Source organism: Aythya ferina, assembly GCF_964211825.1.
Source record: "Aythya ferina genome assembly, chromosome: 7".
Taxonomy (NCBI): domain Eukaryota; kingdom Metazoa; phylum Chordata; class Aves; order Anseriformes; family Anatidae; genus Aythya; species Aythya ferina.
In genome coordinates, this window is record NC_140302.1 from 12,177,216 (window position 1) to 12,193,927 (window position 16,712).

General features: G+C 35.4%; 1 protein-coding gene across 4 annotated transcripts in view; it reads right to left on the reverse strand.

The window, feature by feature from the left end:
- RET (ret proto-oncogene) overlaps positions 1-16,712 on the reverse strand; it is a 272,365-nt gene that overhangs the window by 122,982 nt on the left and 132,671 nt on the right. For 3 of the 4 annotated variants that reach the window (XM_084525425.1, XM_084525428.1, XM_084525426.1), the window contains one exon: positions 3,768-3,845. The gene's annotated coding sequence lies outside the window, so the exon portion shown is untranslated. Of the gene's footprint in view, positions 1-3,767; positions 3,846-11,742; positions 11,761-16,712 lie in introns of those variants that run through there. The other variant, XM_084525427.1, reaches the window with a different exon arrangement.

Genomic DNA, 16,712 nt, shown 5'->3' on the forward strand with positions numbered 1-16,712 from the left:
GAGAATAATGTTTGTTACACACATCAGAAACCTTATAGTTCTCTTCTGTCACAAAATTCATCTAGCATCCCATTAGAAGAGTGAAAGAAGAGAGGGACGAACAAGAAGGAATGCAAGTTCCAAGTTCCTTGGATTTTGTGGAATACATTCAATCACAGAGCCTCACAGAGCTTCATCCTTCCCCTGCCTGCTCCCCCACCCCAGTGTTGGGGTGATTTTGATCAGTTTGGTGTGTATACAATAAATCAACAACTGCTCAGTTAAACTACTCAAAACAGCATAAGGAATATGTTGGAAATATGCAAAATAGTGCTTACATGATTTAGAGAAAGTCATGATCAACTTTTACATATCCTATGTTTAGCTTAACACTCTTGATTATTCAGGTTTTAGAGCAGTGAGTGTTAAGATTAATTCACACCATACTAAATATAATTTTCTAAATTACAAAGTACTGTCACATGATAAAGTGCAATATTTCATGTCTACAAATTAAGAAAACGTTCTAAAGTACATGCAATGCTAAAATTCTCATCACTGGCCTCTATCCTGAAAGAACACCTGCAACACTTACGATACCTGAGGAGATGTGGGCACCAGAGGGTATTGTTGCTGCAAGGAATGTTTTATACTACATACAGAAGTATTCTTATTTAAGAACTTGATAAAACCTTTGAAACATTAAAAAATAAAAATAAAAAGGGGGGGAGGGGAGGAAAGTAGAGAAGGCAAAGAATCAGGTAAGTTCAAATATAATTCAAAAAGTATTTGCAGAGTTGACTATGCCTACTTTCAATGTGCCTGACTTAAAAGTTTGTGAAGCTTGTTATATCCTCAGATGAACTCATCAAACAATTGTGTCTCAGATTATGATATCTGGGTGCAAAGACTCCTGATTCTCCTTCCAGCTCCTCCATTAACTTCATTGTGATCATTGGCTGTTATTGAGATGGAATTTGTAACAGAGCCTAATGATATTCCACATGGAAATTCCACTGAAATTTTTCACAAAAGGACATCTCAATTCTTTACACTTCAAAGGTCTCAGGCACAATATTCCACAGTATCAATTTCACCACTTGTGGAATAATTTAGTTCTTTGACTCACAAGACCCCTGTGACTGAATTAATAAACCAAAACAATTTCAACCTTTTACCTTAGGAATAGTACAGCATCTGGAAAAAAAAAAGTACATTTATTTGAATAGATACATCAATAAAATAATTCCTAAATCTAATATATCTATTTCAGCATACAAAAGATTATCATCTCCCAAGTGTGTTTCACTGGTATCTAATGGAGTTCAACCTGTTAGGATGTGGGAAAAAAATAGAGGTGCATACACCAAGTAAGGGACACCAGAGAGGTGAAGCAGGTCAGTTTGCTGAGCTGACGCAAGTAACAGTTGACTTCAGACTAAAAAGATATCTGCAAAATGTGCATTAGTAGTTGAGTATTCCATACCTATGCATGATTTAGGGATGAACAAGAGGCAAAACTTACACTGTTATGCCTCTATAAACACACACAATACATATATGTCATATAAATGGCAGCTAGTCACAAGTAGACATGCAAACACACAGGAAAATACAAACATTTTGAATCGTGCTACAAAGTTAGGAAATGCCAGACTTAATATGATTTTAACTCCAATTTGCTCCTGTGTACAAATGCATCACGATCCAGTATTTGATTACATGATTCTTGAATACCATTTCTTCCACAAGACCTAAGTTAGACTGCAGGTACGTTAGACTGCACAATATTCGGGGAAGAAAGGGAATGCAGAAACTTTGTGAATAAAGAGTTGAATCTGCCTTGAACTTGCACTTTGGTTCCCATTAGGGTAATAGTCACTTTGGCTTTATGCTTTTAAACAGACCTACGCTAGAAGTATTACTGAAAACTGTAGCTGACTTCAGAATATACAATAGAGGAAGCACAGGAGTCAAAACAGACAAAGCAGCCTGTCAGAGTGAGAAACACAGAAACTGCATGTTTAAACAACAGTGCACACGTATAGTTGACACCAGAGTTAAGGAAAGGCTGGTTGTTCTGGGTTGACACATCCACTGTTAAGAGAATAGTTTGGATGACTGGATGAGATACATAAGTAAAAAGATTAAAGATTAGTATAATTTTTAAATAGAAAATGCAGGCCTAGAGTCACATGAACTAAACTATGACAAAATTATTTGCAAAGATGCAGTACATATTGTGCCCTTGCTGACCTCACTGGGCAGAACAACTTCCATATATCAGCAACAGAACTGGACTTCTCTCAATAATATGCTCTTTCCATTGACCTCCAAAGAAAGGCTTCTGATGTGTATATATAGAAACATACACCAATTTATTTGTGTTTAGGAAAAGCAGCTTACATAAGCCTCCTCTTACTTTCATAAATTAGGACATACATTGAGATACTAAATACTCCTGAGTTATGAACACTTGAACTGGAACCATGTTGGCCACCTGGAAAGTATGCCTTATGGAAACTGTTACTGCATGAATAACTAGTGTCTAAATCCCTGAAAGAAAGCAGAACAATCGTTCTTATCCATAGCAGTTGCTGTATTTGTGCTAAGGGGAAGAAAGAAGAGGACCATCTGTGTAGCCTTCTAATAGGAAGCCAAAATTAAATAATAATAATAATAATAATAATGTAAACAGGTGTTTTTTCATTGTTCTCTTAAAAACACGAAATCCCTGCTTGGGCCAGTGCAAGACATGAGAGTGAGACAGAACCAGTATGGATTAATTCTGCTTTGCTTTTAGCACTGCATGTATAAAGTAGCAATACTAATTTAATAGGGGAAAATCAGAAAGAATATATAATACATATAAATTTAGGGAGCTATCAGACAAACCATGGAAGAGCCAAAATACTTCTGGGATGAAAAGGAATGGGAAACGGGGGACTTGAAGCCATTTCCATGAACATTTATTTTACAAGTCAAAATTAGCCAGTAGAAACCATGGCACAGAGCACTGATCCTCAGTTTCTCTTTGCTAGGATGGAAACTTCAGTGATGATTATTTGAAATTATTTAATGATGAGTAACTTATTACACAATGCACTATTTAAAGCATATAGTTCATACAAATAAAAGACAAACAGCATTTTAACACAGTAGGTAATCCATTATTGACTCTGATGCATAACTGTTACAAATATGTTTTTCACGTGGCTACTTATTACTTATTTGTAAAGAATAATGGAATAATGGAAAGAAGAGACACAGAAACACACATATATATTTAGCCTACACTGAGCTGAGTTGCTACAGTTTAAAACTGTATTTGATGTAGACTAAAAAAACTGTATTTGATGTAGACTAATTAGAAATATTGATTAAAATGAAGCCAGCTCACTGGAAGGATGATGATAATAGGCTAATAATAACAATTGATTTTGCTTTGATAAATGAACCAAACTGTGAGCTGAAGGTACTTTGATTTTGACCTATTTATGGTCTACATTCCCTTTTCTTATTGTTAGGTTGAGTTTCTGAGATTTGACCAGAATATTATTTAAAAGATAAATCTGAAAGAAATATATAATTCAAAGAAGGATTTGACAACAAACACTTCTATGATGGACCATTCTGAAATACAGAATTGGTTCCCTCCCCTCACCCCACTCCAGCATTACCAAATTACATGTAGTGTGTGAGCAGCAGTAATAGTAATTAAAAATAATGAGGCCTGCTAGGTCTGCTAATTCTATTATCTTTATAGCATCAGGCTTCAAGCAACTCACCAGCAAAACAGTGCAGATGAGAAATCTCTTTAGAAGGTTTAGTGGTTGTTTACAATGCAACAGGATAATCCTTCCAGCCTGGAAAAAAAAAATAAAACAAAATCAAATGCAGACATTGAATAGATGCGGTTCAGAAAAAAAGCAAAGGTTAATTGGTTGATAATCAGCATAAAACTGTTTGATTATTTTTTCTCCCCTCAAGAAAATCAGAGACAACTAAATAAGGTGCTGCAACATTAATTTTTTATTTCTCTGCAAAACCTATTTCTTCATGGAGTAAAAATGAAAAGTAGAATTTTGTATGCTCTGAACGTCTGTATACCATTTTAACTTTCTGTGTAAAAACCAATAGGTGCTACTCTCAGTTTTGACAGAACTGACAGTGTTATTCTAACTTGCAAGGTCCTAAAAGTGGAACTGAGGTGTGGGTCTAAACTAGGACTGTAAGGAGGTCCTTTGTCTGTCCCAATCTGTTAAATAAAGGATTTTAATTTATTTCTCCTACACTCTGATGCTGTCTCAGAGTCCCATGAGCTACATATGAGCTGTTGGAGATCATATATTTTTTTGCAGCTCACTAGCACTTAATTCCTTAAATCACCAGTGGAACAGCAACATTTGAGTTCCTAGGTTTAACATTTGCAAAACATCTCTCAGAAGATGATTAAACATTGTGCAATCTTCTTCTTTCTGCAGGCATCCAAATCCAAGCCTTCTGGAAAATTATGAATACGCACCCTCTGACTCTAGAGGAGCCTTGTTCAGCACTCATTTGTGCTCACTGCTTTCATGTAATGCCTTTATCCACCATGACTGGAGGCACATTTTCAATGTTAGAGCTAAAACACGCATGCATGTGCATCTGTATGTCTATGTGTGCAAGTGTACAGGCTTGGGGGGGGGGGAGGGGAGAGAGGGTTAGTGGATTTAAAAAATCACTCTTTTTTGTATCCTGTATCATGAAGTTTATCAAAGGCAGGTTTATCGACAACTTAGATTACAGCATTTGGCCTCACTACAAGAATCATCACATATTCTTTGAATCACAATGACAACAGATATCATTAAGAAACTGAAAAAAAGTAGCTACTTAAGAAGATGATCAAAATGCATCACAGTTTAAGCACATGGAAACCTCACATTACTATTTACAAATGTTTCTGGATAACTTGATCCTCTTGTAGCGCAGTTCAGAAGGCAACCCAAGCTGGCAAGCACTGAAGCAGCAGATATTGCTTGCAGGAATGGGGTGGGGAATAAAATTGGGGAAAAAAAAAAAAAAGTAGCATTCAGGAAACAGAACCTGTATTTTGCAGGTAAATCTATGAAGTTTGAAAGTATTAATTATTCTACATTTTGAAATGGAAACGGATAGATATACAAAACAATTTTCTGAATTAACTTTTCATGTCAATTTGAACATTATGCAAAATAATGCCATTTATACTAGATGCCATTTAATTTTGTCACTTAAGTGGCAAAAATGAAAGATAAAATAAAATAGATTTTTTTTTATATACTTCTTATTTTTATTTTGGACCACCACACGATGTAGTTGGAAAGTTTCAACTAGCTGCAGACCTTTCCACAAATCACCCTAGCATATGCTTTAGTATATTTTTTATGTTTAGGATACACCTTTTAACAATTAGGATTACTCTTCTTAATTTATTATTTTTCCTGTAAGGTTTTTAAGATATGGACAGAGTTCTTAAGACATGGACTGAGAATACTTAATAATCCTGAAGAAAAAGCACTTAATTTAACAGAAAAAAAAATCTAGTTTTTTTGTTTGTTTTGCTTTTGTTTTGTTTTGTTTTTTCCCTGGGGCATATTTGCACTCCTGGATCAGGAAGATAGGTAGCTAAATTCTGGACAAGGCTGCTTAAATAAGGGCTATGTGAAAATAAAACAGTTGCATCTACATGTATATCCTGTGTAACACATCAAAAAGGAAGGTAAAAGAAACAGACAATAAGAAAACAATGTTAAGTTTTACGTGAGAAATAAAACAAAACCACACACTTACCTATTCAGTACACACACAAAGGACATGAGTTCTGATCCCAGATTTTTCCCATACTTATATTCTTGGTATTCCAAAGCAAAAGATACATTTGAAGAACTACGCAGATAGTTATTTCGATAGGCAATATTGGAATAACTTGGTCTTCTCCATAGTTTCCTACTATTCTTTCAGCATTAGATTCACATTTCCAACATTTTTATAAAACTATCAAATATTATAAGGCAGCTTTTTTAAGACAGACCGAAAAGTAAAACCAACAGGTCAGACACCAACAATAGAAATTGGTACACTGAGAAATATCTCATAACATATCTATTTCTGTTAAATAGATAAGAAAATCTAAGTTCATCACAACTTAAAGCAAGAAATTGACACGTGGTAATTCCTCTGGGATCTGTGCATCACATGCTAGAAATGGCTGGACCTAAAGGGACCTGTAGGAGATGCTGGACATCACCTTTCAGGTCTAGTAAACCCAATACCACGAGACTCTTTCAGTTAACCTGACTTTTTACCTCTTTGTTTCAGAAGTGCACAACACTGTTTTCTCATTAGTCATGCACAAAACCCACAACCCCTTCTGTTATATCCAGTCTGCTAATACAAACTTTAAAATACCAGCAACCACATTAGATAATGTGCAGTTATTTTAGAGCATATGCACACAAGAACTTTCATGTGTTTCTATACACATCAAAATAAAATTTGTTTTCATTTGTTTGGAGAAAAAAAAAAAAAAAAAAAAAAAAAAAGGCTGGTCTTGGCTCTCACATGCAGAAGTGCAAAGACAATTCAGCAGAGGGTGTGTCATACCTTAACAGACTGAGATAAGGTCAAACACAGAATCCCAAGAGAAAAGATCAAAGCAGTGGTTGTGAAAGCACAGAAGTAGAATCCACATTTATTTTAACGGGAGTTTTGAAGAGATTAAGTTCAAACCTGTTATGAGTTTGATTTCACAGTGCTTGTTTGGTTTACCATGTCTTTTTTTTTTTTTTTTTTTTTTTTTTATCATCGATAGTCTCTCCCAGTTTTCTCAAATACTGTGCTCATAATTGCTGTGGATTGAAGAATACAGTTTTGTGGATTTAGTGGAAATGGAAAGCATAGGAGGGATGTCACCAATCATTACACTAGTTAGCATTAGTCAGAGTCAAAGGTAGTGCTGAAACAGAAACAGAAGGAAATATGAAATTGCTTTTCAGCCCAGTGCTGGAGCATTGCCGTATGGAATCGCAGGGAACACACTGAGGAAAAAATGTATTAAAAACCAAGCAATATGTTCCAAAAGAGACAACCCATCCCTGCTTTCTTTCAGGGATTCACAACAGAGCACTGGAACTCCTAAAGGAAAAATTCAGTAATTTCAGCTATAACCTCTGAACAAATGAATAAAAAGCTTCAATGGAATAAAACAGAGCAATAGACCCTTCTGAGTCTGTATTTAGGCAACAGAAGCAATTAATTTCATCAGTACATGAGAAGAAAATGGGGAAACATATGACTCCAGTGAAACAGATCATATATCCAGTTTCATTAGGAACTTTCACAGCAATCATCTGCATCACTGTTAGTTTAATTAAACACACATTAACAAGATGGAAGCAAAAGTAACACACAGGAGGGACAGAGCAAGTAGCTAGCGGTGAGAGGCAGAGTGAATGGGACTGTCCCTTTCAACAGCACTGCAGAATTACGGCAAATGCTGGCTCTAACCTCAGCCTGGGCACGAGCTTCTCAGAAGCTACAATCAGAAAACCAGTGTTAAATAGGCTCTGCAGCATGTCTCTCCTCCAATATACATGCACCAACAGAACACACTCAAACTCTTGGGAAATCTAATAAGACAATGACTTCTGTCCCTATTGGCAGAAAGTGATATATAACTAAACCAGAGGACATAACTGAAGATGGAAGCAAAAACAGTCTTCAAAATTTCTGAAAGAATTAAAGGGTGAGGAGATTGCTAGGCAAAAACAATTAATGCATTTATCAATTGTGCCTTCATAAAAAGTTGTACTCCCCAGCACCGTCTACTTTCCAGATGGAAATAGATTAAATTAATTGGGTTAAGCATGTTTTGCTAATAGCACTGCACAAATGGTATTCACAAAGCTACAGTGAACAGGTATAGCAGCTTTGTGAGGGAGCTACCCAGGCAAAGGACTATATAAGTCCCATTTTTATATAGACTAATTACTTATAGCTTTTTCTTATGCAGAGCAGAAAACGAATAATTTTCTAAATGATAACTGCTTCTCATAAGTTCTTGTTACTCTATAGCCAACCTCATTCCTCCCTTACCAGCTTTGAGAAGCAGAATTTATCACTTTGGTGAGGAGAGCCTTAGCTTTGCAAATAGACTGCTATTATGATTACTTTCTGGTTTTTGTAAGTGGAAGTTTAGTTTCTTAAGTTACAATTCCAGAACTGGTCGTTCTTCTAAATGTAACTGTAAAATGTTCCCCAAATCCTACAGTAACAGATGGCTTAGAAGTATGTGCAGATACTGGAGTGCTACTGAAAGCTGTGATACAAAATGAGCAGCCAGACTCAGATTTTGCTCCTCAGTACTGCCCAAAGGTGTTTAGAGAGGATCCTTTCAATTCAATCATGAGGAGACATACATACAACTGAAAACAAATCCAAGTCCCATTGACTGGTGTTTCCTATTGGCTCCAAGAGTAGGAATATACTTTTTCGGAACACATGCCTAAAAGACTTTTCTTTGATACAAAGGAGTATGGAATTGGCTTCTTTACATATGATAGGCACACCTGTATGCTGCAGTTGAGTATCTGTCCAGTACAATTAAAGCTTCATTTGTTTAGTTTGAATGGTAAGTTGAAATAGCTCTGACACTAAGCAAAGCTGAAGCTGGTCTTCATAAATTTAAGACAAAGTCTGACAGGAAATATTATTTTAACTTGGTCCTGTCTTCATACTTCTGTGCCCTAAGCTTATACAATTTGTAAAAACAAAAATAATTTTGCAAAATACTTTCACTACAGTACTTGCTAAAAATGGCTTTTTATATCTCAGACTGAACACTTTACTGTATCTTCAACGTAAACATTGCAACTGTAAACATGAAACCTGTACTAGAGGGCTCTACTCTAGCACACCTTTCAGATCTTACAGAATCTTACAAGATTCAAAGCCTTTAAAAAAAAAAAAAAAAAAAAAGAGAGAGAGAGAGCAAACACTGGCATTGTTGTTTAGCGTGCTACCAGAGCAGAACTGGGAAGATGAGAGTGCTCTGGAAAATCAACTTCATAAGCGAAAACAAATTTGACTGTTCAGAGTGGTGAGTACACACAGCTGAGGGCACTGTTCTGGACTAGTTTGGCACAACCCAAATCCCACCAAATCCCAACTACCACAGTCATTTCCTCCTCCCTCCCACTCCTTCCTTCTTTTCCCTTTTGCCATCATTGGCACACATGTAGCCACTCCACAAACCGGGTTCAGGGAAGTGTTTCTGCTGAAAATTAGCTGAGAAGAAGGAGAAACAGACAATAAGGGCCAACAGGAGCAGCCTGCAATTAGATTGGTCTAAACTAATCTTGAACTGATACTCCTAGTGTTCAAAGAGGCTATTCCTCTATCAAGATGTCCACAGAGTCAGCTACCCTATTTAATTGCACATGCATAGCTAAAAGCTATAAAAGAGAGAGGAAGGAGATAGTCTTGTCTGAAACTTTATAATGCAACCTGCTGCACTGTAGACATAATAAAATTATTTGCTAAGCCAGTCCACACATTAGAAGAGCAGCTGCCTAGTGCCTAACTACGAAATTACTCTGTAAATGAAAAGCAGGAATAAAGAGTAGCCAAATGGAAAAATACTTCCTGACCCAGCTAAAGAAAACCATTTACAACAGTTTCCCAGCACAGAGCAAGAAAAAGAGTGCATGCACAGCACTTAGATGTAGAGACTGAACTTCAGGACAGTCTGCAAAGAGATATTTTGAAAGGATGCTTCAAAGACAGTTACCTGTTAAAGAAAAAGTGGACTTTTCATTGACTATAATATATATATCATGAAGATATAATATATATCATGAAGAAGAATATTCAGGATCTAAAACTGATCATGTTACAGCAAGCAACTGATAATGTATTAAGATCAATAATATAAAATCATCTGCATTTCCATATCACCTTTCATCCAGTGCTCCCCAAGTTCTGTACAAATGATATATAACTGTTGTGAAACAAGGTGAATTCTCCAAAGTCAGTAAAGAGACCATATTATAAAATGAATCCATCCTTGGGATACAGGCATGAAATTAAATCATTTTATAGGCACAGAGACATTAGAATACTTGCCCCGTCTTATGGCAAACAGAAGACAGACCCTAAGGTGTCATTCTTTACCCAGTGAAATAAAATTACAAATATGGTATTTGACTTGCCTTGTGTTTTTCACCATAGTAGTCCAATTCCCAGCAAGTTTAAATTATCCTAATTTCAATTATCTTAATGGATCTATGGCAATTTACTGACATGAATGATCTGCCTTAAGTACTCTGATGCCCATTCAGCTATAACTAGGGGAATTCAATTCTAATTATTACTCATATTGCCCCCTCCCCCAAAAAAAAGAAAAAAAAGAAAAAAAAAAAGAAAAAGTTTTAAACTTCTGGCCATAACAGCTGTGGGACTATGTTAAGTGAAAATAAGTGCCTGCATTCTTAATCTTGTCATCACATGGCTAATTAAAAACATGTCTCCATTTTGGAGGCCCAGGCTTTGGAAAAATACAGGTTTTGGCAGGCTTGTCCTAGTTTCTAGTGTGTGTTTTTTCATGTTATGCAGTTTTGGATTGATAGCACTTTGCACAGAAAAGGAACAAGGGATATAATATTTTCTACAGATACACATGCAGAGTTGAGCATGTAATTTGCACTGTGCTGTGTGCACTGTACTCCTAAGAAGAACAATGCTGTTAATATAACAATTCTGTACCTGGCTACCATCAGGTTGTTTTTTTTTTCTTTATTTTTTCCAGCACATCTATCAATTCAGTAAAAGTCCCATACCTTTCAGATGAGCCCTACATGTATGCAGAATGAAATCAACACATAAAGAGGCCACAAGTGGTCTGTTGACCAACTGGTTCTCTTGGATGCTGCAACTGGAATAACTATTACTGAACATTTTCTCAAAGTCATATTTTAAGATCACAGCATGGACAGGGATGGAAGCCAAGTCCCTAGAACTTCCAGTCTGTGCCCTAAACTTTGGAGAGCTGCATATTTTTAAAGAGAGATCTGGACTATCAAAGGAACAATAAGTATAAGAACTCATGGTCTCTGCTTCAGAGAAGGACACATCTGTAATGCAGCTCTCCCTAATTTCCAAGGCCATTCACTGGATGTGTCGGGCTTTCTCATTGCTTACTTTCATGAGGTGTGCAAAGCTCAAGTCTTGACCCTCCTTGTGAACAGTGAAGAAGTTGTGCTGTGACAAATTATTTCAGTAAGCGGCCAACTCCCCTCTGTTACAATTTTTAAAGAACTTAATTCACATAAATAAAAAGAAAAGGCTTTGTTACCCATTAAACATGATACGGAAAAATACGGAAATGCTCAAGTATTAAATCCATTCCTATTTGTGCATACTTGGTCAGAATGACTGCATTAGCCCTCATGTGTAGGCAAACTATTATTTTGGAATTAGTCTGTGATAATTACATGTCTCTCAACACTTTGCAACATAAATTGATTTAACAGTTCATCCTGATTTCCCATGCTTCAAAAAATCATGTCATGGTACTATTGGTAGCAAAATAGCTGGTATTACCAAAGATCACCAGAAATTGTGTGTGGAGGTACTCATTACTGGGAGTAGACTGAACAGAATATGAAAAAGCAGCAATAAATAAATAATCCAGTAACAAAAATGAGTAAATACATGCTAATACAAGAAGATGATATCTACCTCCCATGGTGTATACTGCTTCTTTCCCCTCTTCCACTTACAAACCAGGAAAAACACTGACCAAAATAAGAAAGAAAAACAAAATAAAAAAAAATAGGCCACATAAATTAAGTCATGCAAAATAATTAGTCATGCAAATAAATTTAAAAATCTAGTGCATATATATCCAGTGTATATAGTGTATACATTTTTTTTTATTTGAGACATTTTATTTGAGACATTCAACCTGCTTGAGATGCCTGTCTGAAAATCTGAATGTTTGGTAACCACACCTACCATGAAGCAGCAAACAGACACAATATCTTTTTATATAGAGTGGAAATGGAAGAAAAGACTCATTTGTATAATGCATGACCCAGGGCTGACTCAATTTCCTTCTACAGTTAACAAATTTAATCAACACCCTGTCACCACTTGACTTTTTGAGAAGACTTCTGAGATTTAATGAGCTCAACTTGGAAGTGCCAATGGACCAATATGGACACGGGAATTATTCAAGACTTCTGCAAAACAAAAAATTACAGAAAACATACTGTTTGGCAGAAAATGAACTCAAGTTTTTCTCAGAATGTGGTGCTCTCTGGATAGAAAGTAATAAGAAAGAAATAATTTTTGCCAGTACCACTGAAAAATAGCCAAGCTTAGACATTAATATGCATAAATTAATTACATATAAGGTTTAAAAGAAAAAATATAAAATTACTTCATAATGGAAATTGCTTCTGATGTTGTCTGAAATCCTAGTGAACATAAACTAACAGATAAGAATAGATGTTTCTTCCATTAAAATCAGAAGAGAGGTGAGTCTATCTGCATCTTGATGCAAAGTCATAACGGCTTAGCAAAGTAAAATATAATACAAACTAATTTTACAGCTCTTTTCTTATGGACTTCTTTTTTAGTGCATCAGATTTTTGCAGTTGATTCAAAATAATAATGTATTCTTGCTGTTTTTATTGAGATGAGGCATGATATCACAAAATTTAAAGTTCTACTCTTAATAAATGATACCTTTGAAAACTGCCACTATTGCATATTCCACCATGAAATTTTTGCTGCAATACAACTGATTATGGTTGTTCAACAGGAGCAGAATTAAAATTCTCAAGAATTTATAATATTAATGAAAAGAGTCTGAGGATATAAAATGGAGGAAGGAAACAGCACAGAAAGGATAATTGAAATGAGAATGGGTGACAGTTAAAACCAAATAAAATATCTAATTTTCAAGGGAAGAAATTAAGAAACATGACCAGAGTTTGCTACCTGTTAAGTTTTAAGAGATACTTAAAACCTATCTGAGTTACAATAACATATGAGAGTCCAGGCAGAGAGCCAGCCATGTAATAAACTGGACGAATTTTAAGCAAAGGAGCAGCCATCCAGACAGCAGTAAGCAGAAGAAAATGGACATGGAAGGACCAATCAATATGTAGACCAATATGCCAAAAGGCATTTTAGTACCTTCATGCTTTCTGAAAGAGATTATTACAATAAGAATAATTGATTGTTTTGGTTGATATTACTGGATCAAACATTGTGGTACTTGGCTTATTTTTATTCAGCAGAGCTGCCAGCTGACTGTGTGGTAGTCATTCAGCATCAGTCCAGTTTTGGCCCAGGGTTTTCATTACTGTATTTCTGTTTGGATAGTCTCAGATGCAGAGAGAGGGTCACTAAGCTAACATTTCTTTTGGAAGGCATTTATGCATATTTGTAGGAATGTGATTTCAAGCACAGTATTATTCTATGCTACACTGAGCATGATTAAAATGCATGATTCTTCCAACATTTCTTTCAACACACCCCTCACCCCAAATAAAAATAAGACAGCAGATGCAAACTCAGCACGAGGGGTAGGAGTAGGCCTTGCTCAGAAATCTGGGAAATAATATAAACATCATTAATAAGGCCCTTGCTGTGCCATCTTTAAAAACTTTAGAATTGGGGCCACAATGCCACAAATACAGGCTAAATTTTGCAATTGCATTTTTACAAATGTAAGGCATATATTTTTAAACAACTGCTACTGAAAATTAAAAGATATTTTGGGAAAAAATATCCTCTCAAGAACTGATCAGCAAAATAATTTAAAACTTAATTAAAACATTTTTAAGTTAATTAAAATTAATTAAAAATATTCATGTAATTGAAACTTCAAATCAATTGGTCAAATCATTAGTAGCTGCTAAGTTAAATCAAACCAGATGTTGCAGAAACAGCTAATAATGATTAATTACTAACTTTTTGGACATTTACTGAGAAAAGTATCATATATGCAAAGAGGGAAAGACTTAAGTAAACATAAAAGATTACAAACAAAATGGTGAAGCCAAAAAAAGGAAGCAGAAGATGCTAGATGAGGTATTAAAGATGCAAACTGAAAAAAATGTTTCAAATTGTATTTCAAATTCAACTTGCACATTTGTTAGTATTACTCCACCTTGCAACATCATACTTCCTATTTTTATACCATTAGGGAAGGAAAACTGTTGTCCTAATCACAGGTTTTAGAAGTTATTTTGGTTTCTCAAAAGAAAGACAGAGAGGGAACACCACAAACAAATACAAAAAAAAAAAAAATGCTTGGGAACTGCCTCACCTCTTGGGTAGAGTTCGTGTTGGAAGGACAGGAAACATTTTTCTTAAAAACTAAGTTTGAAAACATCCCTGAAAAAAACTGGGCAATATCTGAAATGCTGACATACCCCACTGTATAACTTAGAACTGACTCCTCAGCAAAATGTATGGTAAAAGTAATAAAAGAAACAAATTTCTTAAGTTTTTAAAAAGTTGTAAACAATAGTAATAAAAAAGAAATAGGGCAGATCTCTGTATATAATGATACCACAGCATGCATTTTGGAGACTCTAATTCAGACTGTTTTTCCAAATGGAGTAGAAACATACAAATCCTTTCCATTCAAAACAGAGTGTCCTCACTGAAACGTATGCTATAGCTATTAATGAACATGAACAGTGCGCACAAGCACCTGCGTTGGGGTGTAAAGTTAGTTTTAAAAGTATTTGCCTGGTCCCTTATCAATGACTTGGAAAGGGCAGTTGGTGGTTAACACCTCACCTTCTGATCAAGAACTCAGGGCAAGCAACATCAGTCACTGCAACACTGTTTATCATTTAACCATCATGCTCCTATCTCAGTTTACAGTGCATGCATTTCTTTTTCCATACACAGAGAAAAAAATAGAAATTGACACTGCTCATGGATCCTCTTGTATATATGTTTATACTCAAGGTGATTAAAATACTTTCAAAAAAAAATTAATCCACTGTGTGAAAAAAATAACGTTAAAGAAGTTTTAAGAGAAGAGAGAGAATATGACTAGGAATTTCTGGATAATTTTTCTTTAAAGCTAGTTTGTCCAAATAATCTTACACTGAGTATTCCCTTGCTTGAAAATGTAAACGTCTAAAGCCCTAGAAAGAGGCATGAAACCATAAATAAATGTGGTATTTAACCAGGAAGACATGACACAAATAATTTCTGAACCATTAATGAATGTCTCAAGTGCATTGTAAGGGATGGGGCCAAAGGTCTAGATTGTCTTATCTTTCTCATAAAATGGGAATTATAGAAAATATGGGAAGAGGGCATCAGGGAAGTCACACTCCTGTGTTTCCAGAGGGATGTCATGGTTAAAATACAGTTCATGGCCAAGTTGAGAGTCCATTTTTGGTCAAAGTCTAATTAATTTCTTAATGAAATTAAGACATTAAATGTGGCCATATCCTGGTTTGGGTTTAAATTGGAAAGTTTACCTTTCATCAGTCATGAAATTCATTTCTAACTTGTTATGCAACCTGGCATGGGGACCTGAGAGCTTTCCACTCTCACTCAAATTTACGATCAGTCCAGACAGCAACCTAAACTTTTATTCGAACAAATATCTATAGGAACTTGAAGCTGAGTTACACCAGGGACACTTGCTCAGAATAGCAAGAAGATGGAAGGCACTAGCCTTCAATATCAGCACCTTTATTTTGTTGTTTTTTTGGTTTTTTTTTGAGTCATGTGAAGAATTTTGATGAAATACGTAGTCACCATTTTTATTTTTATTTTTTTAAACTCAGTAGCCACATCCAACACTGGGTTCTATGCACAGATCCTTTCTGTTCTTGTATTTAACACAGGGGCCTTTGCATCCTTCCCCTTTGCACATTGACTACCTGCTGGGACAGCTTTCTCCACCTCCCTTGTAGCTCCAGCACAAGGGCAGAGTCCTTACACAGTGGCACTGAAGCGGTTTGCAGCCTCATGATTACAATCAAAATCTAAAGCAACCTTACAAACTATCCCTCATCTGCAAACCATTCAGGCAAATTAATTCAACATGTACATTTATTGTAGTGGTGCAATTCTACAGTGAGTGAAATATATATATATATATATATACACACACATATATATATATGTGTGTATTATCCAGCTTTTATTTGTGCTACTCATTCTTTTTGCCATCTCAATAGCAGGCTTGTAAGTTACATATTTTTTATTTATCACTGTACTACAATTAGGATTATTAATTTGATTTTTTTTTTCAAAATCTACTAATATTTTAAGCAAGGAACTAAACTGTAGGAACCTCTACCAATAATTCCGCCCACAGAGCATTCAGATTTCTGAGAGGCTCTGTTAACCAGATTGTTAACATGTTCACTGAATGTTGTCTGAAAGTAATAACATTTCATTTCTAGTATGTGATTTGTTCCTCCTAAGTGGGTGGCTATAAAGAGTTGTGAGAAAACCTGAAAGGAGAAGGTATTATTATATATTTATCTTCAATTTCAGGAACAACAAACTACCCAAAGGATTAATCTGACACTTTAATCTTCATATTGATTAGGGGCAGATGGAAGAATTTGTTTAGCTTGTTTTTAAGCTGTGATTTTCTACATCAACATCATGACTCCTGTTTGTTGGCTGTCTCAGAAACAGATCAACATAGAAAT